General features: G+C 36.2%; 1 protein-coding gene across 1 annotated transcript in view; it reads right to left on the reverse strand.

The window, feature by feature from the left end:
• Nucleotides 1-15,159, reverse strand: part of BNC2 (basonuclin 2) — a 234,307-nt gene that overhangs the window by 218,171 nt on the left and 977 nt on the right. The gene's annotated exons all lie outside the window — the stretch shown is intronic.

Here is a 15,159-nt window from a genome sequence, read left to right on the forward strand (position 1 = left end):
GCCATTTCAGTCTTAGAAAGAATATGAACTGAATTCACTGAACTTGTACAGCTTGAGCTCCTGAGCAGCGCCAGTTAATAAAGCCTTCTACATCAGAGGACAGGATCCAAGGATTATGTTGAATATATGGCACCTCGCATCTTAAATTGTTCCTGAGTTTTGGAAAACTAAAATCAAAGAAGCACAGCACCACAAGTCTCCTTTGCTATCAGCAAGACCACCTCTGCTGCTGGCAGAGATCACAGATACACTAAATTTCCTAGGAAACACAGGACTCTTGCCTAATGGAACTGAAAGACATGTATTAAAAAAGGCTTCGCTTTCTGTAAAAATACTAATTCTACTTGGTGTAGGATATGCAGCACCAGCATCCTGATTCAGCATCCTCAGATTTTAATCACACAAGCCCTTTCACGTTGCTGGATAAGAAGTAGAAATGGCAGCAAATAATGGTTCAGAAGAACTAGCTGCTAAACTGGAAAGCTCCTTTCCTTACTGCCTACAGTAAAACAGCCCATTAAGAGTTGCTTTTTGATTAAAAACAAGTAAGTAATTTCAACCATGGCAGAGTGACATGTTTTAAGTTGACGTTTTGTTAAGGATGAGTACCCTGCGAAACTCATAAAAGAGTGAAGAGATTCAGTGGAACATTAAGATTTACTATATATACTCAATGCCACTGTCACTCCTGTGCAAAACACGTCAACCCGGAAATATCTGACTCAACAGCCCTAAGGTTATTTAGAATAGAAAGTGAGATTTTTACATGTTTCACTTTGATGCCATGAGAGCAGCTGCATTAAGTTCTCTCAGTGGTTTTCAAAACCCAAATAAAATGCTTGCTCTGTGTTTTAAAAGTTACTGTGCAAATGTGTGCCACCCACCCAGTCTGTAATAGCTTACATTCACCATTTTCAGAAAAGATAAACACAGCAGAGAAGGAAATGATAATATAAAAACAGCCTGGCACGTGAAATGAGGAAAAGCATTGTAGACTATCTGGCAAGACAAAGCACACAAATGTTATTTTGTGAAAATTAATAGCATCTGAAATTATACTCCCGTCCCAGTACTCTCCCCCAGCTTCATGCCCAAATTAAAGGTATTTTATCTAATTCCCAGTTGAGAGGTTGCTAAAAGTGGTAAGTCACAGCTGTGTTGACATTGAACTTCTTGAACACAGAATACCAACGTCACACTGACACACTTTGCAGATGCTTCGTTACAAGCAGCACCAGTCACTTGATTTGGAATACCTAACCTAGCTGTAAAACAAACTGTTAATCTCCAGCCCCTTCTCCAGTTAAAGTCTTCTTCACAGTTCTGGAAACACACCAACACCTTATTATGTTTATGCTAATCTTATCTGCATTTTGATTGGAATTTGACGGTGACCAGTGGTTCAACTCAATGGTACCACAGACACTGCTGAGCACAGGCCCCCACCTACTCATCGTTTTAACTAGATGCTCTCTCTTTTTGTTCCCATAGAAATCTATAACACAGTGACCTTCAATTTAAAATACAACCTAATTAACTACCCTTTCGGTTGAAAAATTTTGGTGTAATGTTGATATCTGACTTGCCTGGAGAATTTCAATTATGAACAGACTTATTTTTTCTCTGCAACACAATGGACAAAAAAAGCAGTGGACGTCAAATTCTGCACACAGCTAAACAACACTTCTTTGTAGCTGATATCAGTACTTGCTTTGATACACCTTGTTTCAGAAAATTGTATTCTCATAGCACTTTTCCTCAGTCAACAAAATTACAACTACCTGTGCGGGTGAGTATACTGTAATTGACTAGTATGGAAATGGAAATTACAGTACGGCTGCAACATCTGCACAGCAACTTCACTTTGGAAGACTGTGAGCATTTCATCCAGTTCCTGAAACGCCACTTGAAATTTGGGCTGGAGCTAGAAGCATTGGCTCCAACAACTCGCAAAAACCAATGACCAAATTTAGCACTTTAATCATGACTTCAGTAATTACAGCAACCTCTGAGGTTTTACCTTCACGCAGACAGATACTTTCTAGACCACAGCTGTCTGACACGACAACGCTGACTTCTGCCTCACGTTCTGAGTAGTTTTATGATAGTAAATGACTATCACATGTAGAAGTTACTGCAAAGCTCTAGCAGCAGCCTGTTCCTGACAGAGCTGACCAGCAGCCATATTTCACCCCAGTTAGGAGCCAGGGGCCGTGTTTCTCCGAACTGTATTACAGTAAGTGGACCCAGAAGCCTACACGGCAATTCAGCTGGCATTTTTAAAATCCTTACTTTGTTTTTCAATATTTTAAACTAGGGGGAGGGTTGTGTGCTCTTGGGGCCACGGATGCCTACATTTCTAGATGCCAATTTCCATATGCATGTTATGGTAGCGGAAGAAAAAAATGTTCTGAATTCCAATGTAGAGAATATAACAGATAAGAGTAATATAAAAAAATAAATAAATTAATGAACTTATTTTATTTGGTACCATGGAACCAGTGACAGTTTTGCAGTTCTTTTCAGTGAGTCTCAGACAGCATAAATGGTTTAACAACGGATATTATTCATAATTCAAAATGAGAGTCCTTATCAATCAATTATATACTTAAAAATATAAAAAGAAGCTATATATACTAGATACCTGAAATGATTATAGATAGTATCGCAAAAATCCATTTAGAGTAGGTAAAGTAAGATACAAGTATTTTTAAAGATGAAATTATTTAGAACTTGGATCATTTTAAGGACTGCAGAGTTAGCTTCAAGAGAAACACTTTTCAAATGGACTACTATGATGTTCTATAGATACATCCAGACTCTGTGTTACGGTGGTTACATAGATACATTATTCATGTACTTGAGTCATTAAAAAATTATTTATAAGGATGCTGTATTATTGTAATGTGGATTTTTTGCATGGAGGCTAGGGTGCGTTGTGACTCTAATTCAAAGGAGGAAGAGAGAAAGGGTTACAGGATTCATAAAAAGCATGTAGACGAGATTCAGACTGGCACACAGTGTGTGATAAAAATCAAATATGGAACATAATGAGACATATGGAAACATATCTTTTGCGCAGGGAAGGATGAATCACAAGTTCACAGCTGGAATTTATGTGGATCCTTATTTAGTGGAGCATCTGTAGCCACTGTTTAGCTACATTCCCACATCAACAACAAAACGGTGCCACAGAAGAGAACACATGCATCAAGCTCCAGCTGGTATCTGCGCCCACCACTCCTTTCTTTTCCCTGAAGCCACATTTAGCCAGTTTTCTTTTTACAGTTTGTGGGTGTATAAACATGCATATGCAAGTCAGTGGATAGAATCAAAACGCCACACCTGACCACTGCTGAATTTTGGAAGGGATGGGGATGTGGTATAGAAGGGATAGGTTCAGAAAGAAAAACCCAGTCATTTAAAATCAGTCTCATGTCTATACCTTCACTTTATGCATTTTACATGTTTATGTACTTCATGTACTTTACATGTTAGAAAAGTTTTAATTCAGTTTGCTATCATTAAAAAAGGCCTTTAAAAATGCAAATGGAAAAATCGTAGAAAACATGCTTTATACAGGACTTTTTGGAGAAAACCAGATTTCAACTTCGTAATTATAAAATTGCCTATACTTTGGACTGATTTAACATTTTCACACCTGACTTTTAACTTCCCAACATTAGCAAAAAGCAAAGTAAGAATGTGGAAAAGGACATAATTTCATGTCTAAGCAACTTACAAGCAAAAGATACACAAACACCAACTAAAGCTGTTTAAAGTGGGGTTAGTTTTGTTTTGGGGATTTGTGATGTTGTTTTACTTTTTAAGATCATTGCTGTCTATGCTATGAGTTAAATAATTTCCTTCCACTGCCTTCTGAAAGATTTCATTAATGAAGATTTAGAGTAATGAAACATACATTTTAATGCAAGAATAAAATTGTATTTTAAAGTGAAAAAAATGCCCAGCACTCAGTAAACAGAGGACTATTTTTTTTAAGCAGCTAGCTTATACCACACACTTTCTCTGAAATGTGTAATTAAGATTTTGGAGAACCTAGATTTTAAAGGTCATACTTCTACAAATATTGCATTATTTGAAAACAGAGTACAATGCTCTAATGCTTTAACCCCTTCCCCAAATTTTACTTCTACAATTATTGCTTCACTTAATATGTATTTCAGATGGGCTTCATCATGGAACAAGCAAAACATGAATTGCCTCTTCCTGAGGAAAGACTGTAGGAAAAGCCCTCAGACCAGTTCTGTCAGTATAGACTATACTTGTATTGATTTCAGTGAGAATCAGACTAGGCTCTTAAAATTAAAACTTGCTAGTGTTGTAAAGTATCGTTTTTCTACAGAAACCTTTTGTACCAGCAGAAGAGTTCGAGATACCTTGTGTTTGACCTGTAATAGCGTCCTGACAGGCTGACTATCTCAAACAAACCTTCACAATGGAAAAAATAGAAATTATTTTACATAAATTATCAAGTAAGTCTGATGATGTAGGAAATTCACAAAACATCTTGACTTTTGTCTGAATATCTTCTATGTTCTTGGTTGTGTTCTAAAACCCAGCTGTTACTTCTCTCCTTAGATAATCAGACTGAGAAGCCACTAATGAAACTACGTTCATTAACAAGAAAATAAACCAGTATGTATCTACTTCAATTTTTCCTCAATTTTTAGGGAAAAGAAATCAAAAAATGCTACTTACAGTAAGTGCTATGCCAAAACTGGAGGAGTAGCATTTTCCTTGGAATGAAAAGTCACTTATCATGAGAGAGATTCTACATTTGTGAAATTCTCATAAATAACATCTTTGAATTGCTAAATACTAATTTAATATTACTGCTCATGCAACCAATTTTATTTTTTAAGTATTTAAGGGAGGACAATGTCTTCAGAATGCTACATCAAAAGGTAAAAAAAACCAAACATATTTACAAGTGAATTAAAATGTTTCAGTTTTCTTTCTTATTTATCCCTGCAGAGAAAAATCAACATCTCAGTAGATTCCAGAGCAATATTTCAGGAGGTCTTGCAAAATAGTGTAATAGTATTCTATTTAGATTACTTTGTCTTTTGTGTTTAAAGTGATTTTGTATTCTAGGAAAGAGGGAAGCAAAGTGGGAAGAAACTGGAAATTCTACATGGCACAAGACAAACACAGTCAGCCATATACATTTCTTAATGTAAAGCAGTGATTACGATTCAGCTATCATTATTCTAGTAGAAATCCAACTTTTTTTTAAAAGTAGAACAATGATAAGAAAATGTAATAAGTAAATCTACAATAATGAGATCCCATATCAGACAGACAGATGCCACACCTTATTTCTAGACGTGAACAAAAAAACATATACAGTGAGTTGAGGGTTTCTTCCTAGCAGAAGTGAATTGATTGATAGCCTCCAGGTTAAAATTTATTTTCCTTAAAATAATCTGGTCATTCTTTCTCATTCCCTCTCTCTCTTCTCCCCTGCCCTGAACTGAACTTTAGCATTGCATTAACAATGGACGGGTGGATAGGAGGATCTATTAAAATGCGTAACTGACTGTGCAAGGTACTTTTCTTGCAGTATGCTCCATCTGCACGAAGCCAATGTTTTGGTGTGCTGTCTGCTGCTGTAACTAGTTCTCTCCCAGATATCAATAAAGCTGTGCATACATTTTATTTTTTTATGCAAATTATGGCTTTGGAGAGGTCATGCCTCAACACCATTGAATTAATAAGCAGCCAATCTGTGATATAAAGAACATATTTCTAATCATCAATCACCTCTCAGATTATTACATTGTTTGCAGAACATTACAAAAACCATTAAATACCGGGCATTTCTTTACGGCATTCTGCATAAAGATGCAGCAAAGCACACGAATAAATCTCTTTTTGGGGAAGCTTGTGTAGCGAGCACTTTTCCTGCTATCTTTAAGGACACCAGCAGTTAAAGAGTGAGCTGTTTTATAAAACTGTTTGTACACCGATGTTCGAGTTACACTTGAGGGACATGGTAATTTAGAAAACGGAATTTTGGATAAGGCTTTGAATGCTAAAAAATACCCACCCCAAACCCTGAAAAAACTCCATAAATAAATAACACTATTTAATCTTGAACAAAAGAACCAGAATCCTTACAATTTGCAGCACAAACGATAGAGTTCTTACACAGCTGTTATGTTTTCCCTGGTTTAGAAACAGTAAGCCAGAAGTTGGGTTTGCTTTTCATACCTGCTTTCCACAACCCCTTCTTCCGCGCATTCTAATTTAAAAGAAAAACTAATATTAGATAAAGCAACACATAATTTGACAGCCTACCAGTTAAATTCTGACAGGGTCAATAAAATGAGAGCTTGCAGGAGTCCCAGATGAGGAACACTTTCATGAATGCCTCCATTGTGTAAACTCTCCGTATATCCTGCCTGCAAATGACAGTCATATGCCACCAGCTGCAGGAGGCATTCCAGCAATGTCAACTGCTGTGGGGCATTAAGGCAGGGTAGATGAGTTGGTACTCCTTTATATTTTTCGCTGGCTAGAGCAAGGGGCTGTCACGCTTAACTCATTTAAGTGTTATTTTTCCAAAGGCTGTGGTGTTTACTTAGAAATGTAAGAAAATATATAATTAAAGCCTTGCTAATGGAGCTCCTCATTTTAATAGTAGTTTTATTATATAAAGCCAGCTGGAAGTAATTATTTTTTTCCTTGCACACTCTTCATTAGTTTGTACCTCCCTCCTCCCCAAGACATCTATTTCAGATGTTCTTATCAAATTTAAGTATTTTAAAAAGTAAACTGTCCAGGGAACAAACAGCCACTAAAAGTTACAATAGGAAACGTGAAAACCCCAGTGTCCACTACTCAGAAATACGGTCGCTACCACTTCTGAGGAGACTGTTTCCCTATGAACTCCATTTTACAGACTGCCATAAAATTTAAGTTTTAGAGAATTCCTGCACGAAAAAAAAATAAAATACTTAGCACATTTTTAATTAAGAACTAAGTCCAAACACAGTGATACAGGTTTGTGGTTTTAATTGTTTTTAAACAATTCACTGATGTCCAAGCTGATTATTTTTTGTCTGCTGTGTAGGCAGAAAAAAAAAAAAAAAGTGTTCAAGCCTTCTATGAGTTTCATTTTCCCATTTTTCTTGATATTTGTTTTGTCAAATAAACACAAAGCTCATATTTGAGATATTGGAATACAAATATACTGAAGGCTCCTTTTTAAATATTAGCAATACCTTGGTTAAGAAATTGTACAAAGTAGAGATCAAACTGAGATGCTTTTCAGCACCTTCCATGTGATAAGCCAGGGCATCACACGTTTTTATCATGTTCTTGCACACAGGCACACTGAAATACAAAACACTGAACTCTTCGCATGTCAGCACCTACATTCAGCCATCCTTGGAAGGGATACTTCTCCTCTCTGCACCTCATCTCTCCTTATAGTCCCTTATAATCAAGATTCTTTTAATTATTCAATTACTACCAAGAAGAGTTTTTCTTTTAATACGTGTTCAGATATATATACAGAGCAAGAAAAACTGTAGAGAAAGAAAAATGAGGAAAGGCATAAATAAATAAAGGATATCAATAATGATCTATCATAAAATGACATTTTGCCGTTGTACTTCCGCAGGAGCCGTAACATCTCACAAGACATCCCTCTGAAAGCAGCAATAAAACTGCAGTACAGTACACAAGGTCTTGTATTCTGTGCAGGCAAAGGGCAATGAATATGCTAAAAGGAAATCAATCTGCATAAAAAGATCTGACAATAACATCTTTGGGTTTGTTTGGTGGGTTTTTTTGGTGGTGTTTTTTTTTCTTTAATGAGAAAACAAAGAAGACAGAACACTTTGGGAAGGCAAATTTTTATGTAAACGAGAATAATTCCTTTCAAATGTTACTTTATTGATTACATTACATTCTATCCTACTGTGCTGCTACTTTTCCTATGGAAAAGTTGAGAACTCCAGTTAGCAAGGAGTCCTGTAAACATTTCTCCTCCAATTTAATTTCACATTGAATTACACTGCCCCAATTTCATTTTCAGATTTCTGGTTCAAAAGATTCAAAACTTCAGAGGCAAACTGGAAGCAACCATAATTTTGCACTGGCTCCCAGGGTAACCCATGAAAAACAGCTTTCAGTAACTTACACACGAAATCATACACAGGCCCGTAATGTCTAATAGCTCATACCTGACCAGAGACTTTAACAGAGAACCTCATTTAATTTCTGGATTGTGATAACACAGTAAGTCAGGTTTAGATTTCTGTAAGAAAGTGCAATGCCTAACTTCTTTTTTAAAAAAAAAAGTATGTTCACCTCCTTAGTGTCTAAATAATAGAAAAGATTAAAATACACAGGAGCAACTTTCTTTACCACCGTAGAATCTTGCCTTGCAAAATACCTGCGCATTCAGCTTCATAAAAGTTACACGCGTACAGAAGGCTTACAAGAATTGAGCTCCCAGTTACAGCTCACTCTGTAGGCTAATACACTGCTATCTGTAATTCTGTACCTGAACTATATGCTGTCCCTGATGCATGACAGGGCCTCCAATGACATGAATGGAAAACACATGCTCGGATCACTGTGAGGATATGATCCTTTATATTCTATTTTCCTCTCACTGGTACACACCAAATGTTGAGTTGTTCATCTGAAAAGACCTATGTTGTATGACATTTTCATTCAAACTGTTCAAAGCCAGAAGTACTACATTTTGAAGTTACCCATCTTTAAGAAATACACTGTGGAATGCGTGGAGAAAATACATATGCAGAGAATCAGGTAATCTATCTTCTTCCCTGGAATTCTGGTTAAATAAAGTTTAAAAAAGAACCATCACAAATAAATTGTGCCCACCAGGTGTGTCTCACTGTTCCCCAGGTTGTTAAAAATTACTGACAAAAAGAAGAGCAACTAAAGCTTTTTTCAACATTAGTCACAGTAGGTATCACAAAAAAACCCAGAGACATTTACCACACCACTCAATTTCTTCTATAAGGGGCATATTCCAAAATGCCCAGGTAGGCAGACTGCAGCACTGATCTCTACTGATGTATTTGTGTTGTGGTCCGCTTCCACATAAACATCATCTCAAATATCACAGTAATGACAACCCCAGTATAAATTTTCTCATTTTCCATAGAGCTGCTTAAAGTACCACTTATTATTCACTTTATAAGGAAAGCTTGCTGACTCCTGTGCTGTGCACGAGATGGAATGGCAGGATCGTAATCGTGTCATTTTCTCTTCTGAACTCCCGTGCTCTGGAAGTGGCAGATGACACTCTCTCCTTTCCTTTGCACAAGTGCACAGACACGCATCATCGGTAGAGGATGGGGATGCAACGGCTTCCCGAGAGGGTCAGAATAGCATCAATGGTACATTGTTGGCAAGTTCACACCGATCAAAGCAATTCTGAGACGCTCACCCCCCGCCCCCTGAAAGCGATGGCCTCTCTATGACAAAATGTTGTGTGACACAGGCATACAAGTGGCACTGTTTTCTTTGTCAGTGAAGGAAAATCATTTAGAAAACAGTTTTCAAGTATTTCAGTAAGGGAAAGGAGACATTAGGGCATTACTATAATGAGTGGAGTGAGCAGTAACAAAGCAACAGATGCTTGTCCATAGGCTGATGTACAGTCTCTTATTTTGGACATTTATTAGACAGACTGATGTTAAGCTAAAGAATGCATTTTGCCTCATTGACAAACTGTGTATAAACACACAGACTTTAATACAACTGCTTTGTAAGTTTACCCCTTTCTACAGGCAGGCTGGGCAAAAAATAAATCCCTTAATTACAGTTTATCTAGATGCTGAAATTTTGTCATTACGCTTTCTGAATTATAGCAAAAAGCTGCGTTAGTGATTCTCTTTCTGAACCAAAAGATTAAAAGACAGCAACAATGGAATTCTCCCTTTCTCTCTTTTCTCTGTTTCAGCCTTCTCTTTTTTGAGCCAGTATGATTCATCACCTCCTGGGTATACTGGGAGCCCCAAGTTTGGAAATTCTTCTAAACTGCGAAGAACCATTAGTCTACGAGGCAAATCCTTTTACAAAAGCACAAGCAGTATTGTTGGAGAAAAATAACTGAGCAAAGAAAGCTATAGACAGCATATATTTTGAGCGTTTCTAGTAAAAAGTAAAAGCTCTTTAAAGCTTTTGTTTCTGATTGTACTTTATGACGGCAGTTCTGTATCAGTGAACAGAGTGTTCCTCTGCAATCAGCACAGTGTCACAACGACCTGGCAAAAGCGAATGCTTTCACTATCACTACAGTCCTTGCAATCTTGCCTCAGCTGTGACCCATTCACTTTTGCCCCAACTTCACTAAGATGCCTTACTCAGCATCTAATTAGTTAGGGAAGATTTGCCTTGGCTCTTAACCCTGACATAAGAGCAGGAGACTCTGCTGCTGTTATATACCAAATCTGTTCTGTCACTACATTAATCAAATCCCCATAAAACGATACATGAATAAGTAACTACTAAAATACAAAGTAGAAAAATAGAAAATAGAAAAAAACGTACATTTTAAAATGTTGAACACTAGTGCTCATTGCACAATATATTTGACCATGTGCTTTAATATATGCTTCAATGCTTCATGCAGATTTTACAGTTTTGTGCATACACATCTCAAAGTTAAGCAAAGATCTGACAGTGTTCTTAGCACATCATCAACTAAAACATACAATGGCACAAATATGTTCAAACACTGTATGTATATACGTGCAAGATTAATACGTATACAGAGGAACGGGAAACATTTTGCTATGCTTTAGTTCTCCTGCAAATACTGAACACAGTTAAGAGAAGCTATTGAGAGGGGGGGGTTATTTTTAATCATGTATCATGCATATAGCCATGTATCTGTCGCTGCATGTACTTTTATGTTTAGTGCTACATGCCATACAAAACATCCTGCGCTTTTCTCATGTACGATATTTTCTAATGCCTCAATTCAGAGGCACATCAGAAGCAGCACAGTATTCTTGACGCAAATATTTTTCATTTGCTAAAAGGATGTAAACCATTAGAGGTCTAAACCATGCTTTACCAAAATACCCAACGAAATTAAAGCAAGTACCTGGAATGAGACAATGTAACCCGATAAAGCTTCTGAATTCATACTAGCACTTGAACTTATTCATGAAATACAACAAAAAAAACCCCACCTGGGGTCAGCTAATCTTTAAAATGGTGTGATAAACATATATATATATATAAAAAAAATAAAAATATGTTTGCTGGTGCTTACTGATAAAGGTAATTGTTAACTACCATAAACTACAAAAATGCATATTACCAATGTTAATCTTCCTCACAAAATGTTCATAATAAATCAATGTATGGAATTACAGCCTGTTGTCAAATTAAGTTTGAACTCTTTTTGCATGTACACCTATACTAAAAGAATAGTTATATCCTACAGTAAAACAGTTAATTACTTAATAAATGTTAAAATTGCATACGACACCTATGACCAGCAATCCAGGAACATTTAAAAAGCTGCCACCTTCAATCCATTAGACATTACACTATGCTCCTATTTTTAAATGCTGGTTCAATAAACAGTTTATGTGCCTACGTCTACATCAATGTTAGGAACTATCGGATTGAAGAATACAAGTACAGCTCAAAACAGCCAGTGCACATTGTATACAGTTTAATATTTTCTAGCACTATTAATGCATACTCCACATATTGTCGGTATTATTTAGTTTTCCTTGGAAAAAGCATGCATTTATGCAAAGAAAAAAAGTTGAATTTACTGTACCATATCTCTCATGAACAGACGCGTCTATATTAATATACATCATTGATTTAATTTTTAGTTTTCTTGGCTTCCCGCTCACCTATCTAGAAGTGATTTCTCTGGTGATAACTAACACATCATGCTAATGAGAGAATCTAATGTACAATAGAGAAATGTCACTACTAATAATATTTGCATGAAGTTAAATAAAGCAACTGTAAGAGAATGTCAGACAGTTGTTCTTTAATAAGATACAGTTACACAATGAAATTATGTTGTTAATTTTGTTACATCATTGAGTGAATCCTAAATTACTATATAATGACGCACAGATCCATTTATAATTCTGATATACTGCATTTTCACTCTCACATTGAAAAAAGCTTCTGGAAAGGCTATTACCTTTTTATCTGAAACAGATTAAACATATTTCTTTCTTAACAAAAAGGTACATGGCTCTGGCATTTTGTGTCACTGTGGGTTACAGCCATTTCTCTTACGGTCTCATTTCTGAAATGACTTAAAAGTATTTTAGAACATTATAGCCCTTAAGGTAACTGGATGAAGAAAAATGACATTTCTTATTCTGACAAATGCACAAAACATTTATGAAAGCAGACAATCACAAAAGCCTGCTTTTTTTAATCAATCAAATCCAGACCTTCTTTTCTGTTGTTAACAACTCCTTGCCAGAACTAGAATGGGCAGTGGGTGCCCTGGACTTAACCAGATGAGCATGGAAGAGAAGCCAAGGGTTTCTGCTCATTCTCGACCTGTCACTGATCAAAGTGACCCAAAGAAGCACTCCTTTTTAAAAGTTAAGATTTATGCCCTTTGAGGTTATCAGACATTCTTCTGTATACAGAATGGAATGACCCCTTTCAAGCGCATCACACACTTTTACATGGACAAAAGGTGCATAGGCAAAACAATGCAGTCAAGTGGCCATGTCATAAACTTCTCACAGGTAATTTAGGAGTCTATTCCTCTTCTCCTCTCACCCCACCAAAATCTAAATTTGTTCTGGAATGCAGAGATGACATTTTCTTGTGCTCCCATTCTCTAAGAAAATAACCCAAAAATAAATACGATCATACTTGCTATTAATAACCCAAACCTGTACAATTGATCCTAATTTTTTTAAGATACAGTTCCTTGTTATAATGAAGTAGGTTTTCCTTTTATTCTGAGAAAAGTTATTCATTCCTATAGTATGCAAATAGCAGTGCAGTGTGAGTTGAAAGGTAAGAGGAGGGAGGGATCGCAACGTTTTGTTTCGTTCTAAATCATTCTTCTTGCCATGCTTCAATCTTTGTACTAAAAACCTGCTTGAGATTAAGTTACAACTCCAAGGAAAGTGATGGGGCTCAGGGTTTGTTTGCTTCTAAAAAACATGTGGAGAGCCAGCATTATACTTAGAAATTTACAAAAGAAATGTCTCTAGCATTACTATGTATAGCTGGAAAAGTTTCATTAAACAGTTCTTTCAAACCATGCCAAACTTTGCTTGCAAGTTATGTACATTTCATAACTTCACGTTATTTGTACTCATGAAAACAATTTTTCTCAAAGCATAGGAAAAATTTTAAAAATACTTACATTTCCAGAAGATGGATTGAAAATAATTAAGTAACAAATGGATGAAAATAAGTAACAGGAAACAATATTCAAATTTTTAGTGATTTAGAAAGCACGATTGGCACTCAGACACGAATTTGCAGCTGCACTTGCACACAGTCTGTGCTTATACACTGCGCGAGCTAGCAAGTTATCACAGCCTTAACAAATCAGAAATATAAGACAAAATATTATCCTTAAAGAGGAGAGAAAAGCATTTAGCAAAACAACTTACCCTCCTCTTAAAAGCATGATGAAAGCATATTTGGACTGAATATGTTTAGCACATGACGAACAAATAAACAAAATACGACAAGGAGATTAACACAGTACGCGAACGCGTTAAGTACAGACTTTTAAGAAATAAATCTGTTCGACATTACCACCTTTGCAGTGCTACTGTGTGTGTATTCCAGTGGAAGGATACACACTGATGCAGCACCTACCACACATTTAGTCATTTAGTGCATTACTTCTCTCCTTCTATACAGAATACAACATGACCACGCATGTTCAATAATGTACAAAATCCACTTAATGCTCAAGAATTAGCATATTTAAAATATTATTTTAAAAAGAAAATAGAAACCAAACTGCCTAGCTTATGTTTGGCTTGGTCTAATGAGCTAGCTGTCTCAAATTATTTGACCCCCTTACACATTGTGATGCTCTTTTATTTAGTTCTGTTTCCTTTCTTTGTCAGTGTTGAACATTTTCTAGTATTCCAGAGACCACTGAGGCTAAATCTGTTGAAAAAGGTCTAACAGTAAACAGGCAATCTAATACTATCTATGTGGTTCAATCGTCATTTATCAATTGATCGTTATCTGGATCTAGTTATGTTAACTCTTTTGTGGCTGAAATGGAAAGAACCTTTTCTCCACCCCAAAAATTTAATCTCCCTTCTTACTAAAAGAATAAAGCAGGTAATTGGAGTAACTGCTTTCCAGGCTATTGCTCAATATCAATATAACCAAATACGTTATGTATCACAGACATGCATACAGCTGATAAGGCTTGTAAGCAGTGCAGTAGCAGTTCACACTTTTGAGTACCAAGCAGTGTTTTTGAAATGTGCATCTCTACCAGGAAATGAACTTTTTTACTTTCAAGAATGGGAAATTGAACAGAGCTGCTTATTTGCCTTATGTTGATTACATTCTATACCAGCGTACTGTATCAGCAGTAATCAGGGTCCCTCTACAGGATATATCAAAATATTCCTTATTCAAATGCCTTCATCCTTTCCAGAGCTATACTGCCTAAACTGTCGTCCATAGACAACCGCTATTGGTTATTAACTATCTGCTTTGGAGTTTTTCTGGGCTTTAAAGTTTCTTTTTAATTAAATTACCATTTTATGGCCAGCATTCAGGCATGCTTTGTTACTGTAAACTATAAAAACCTAATTACTTTCCCTCTCTTTTCTTACAGTACAACACCTCTCAGGTAAATGAGTTCATTCATCTTATGTCCAACATGAAATAAAAGTCTAATATTAATATACAAATCATTTACTAACTCTTGTTTTGGCTAACGCAATATTTCAATTATTATCAGTCAGTGTCAGACCATAATTGGAAACTAGTTTTCAGAAAGGCAAAACGTCCCCTGGTAGGGAGTCACCCTGTTAAAAACCTCCAGGTTGAACTTCCCTCCCCTGCTTGAGCCCCGTCCAAGCTGAAAGTTTTTCCCTCTCTTTTTTTTCCTCTTTTTTTTTTTTTCTTTCCCTTCCCCAACTCTTCCCCCCC

Source organism: Charadrius vociferus, unplaced genomic scaffold (assembly GCF_000708025.1).
Source record: "Charadrius vociferus isolate BGI_N301 unplaced genomic scaffold, ASM70802v2 scaffold198, whole genome shotgun sequence".
NCBI classification, from domain to species: Eukaryota; Metazoa; Chordata; class Aves; order Charadriiformes; family Charadriidae; genus Charadrius; species Charadrius vociferus.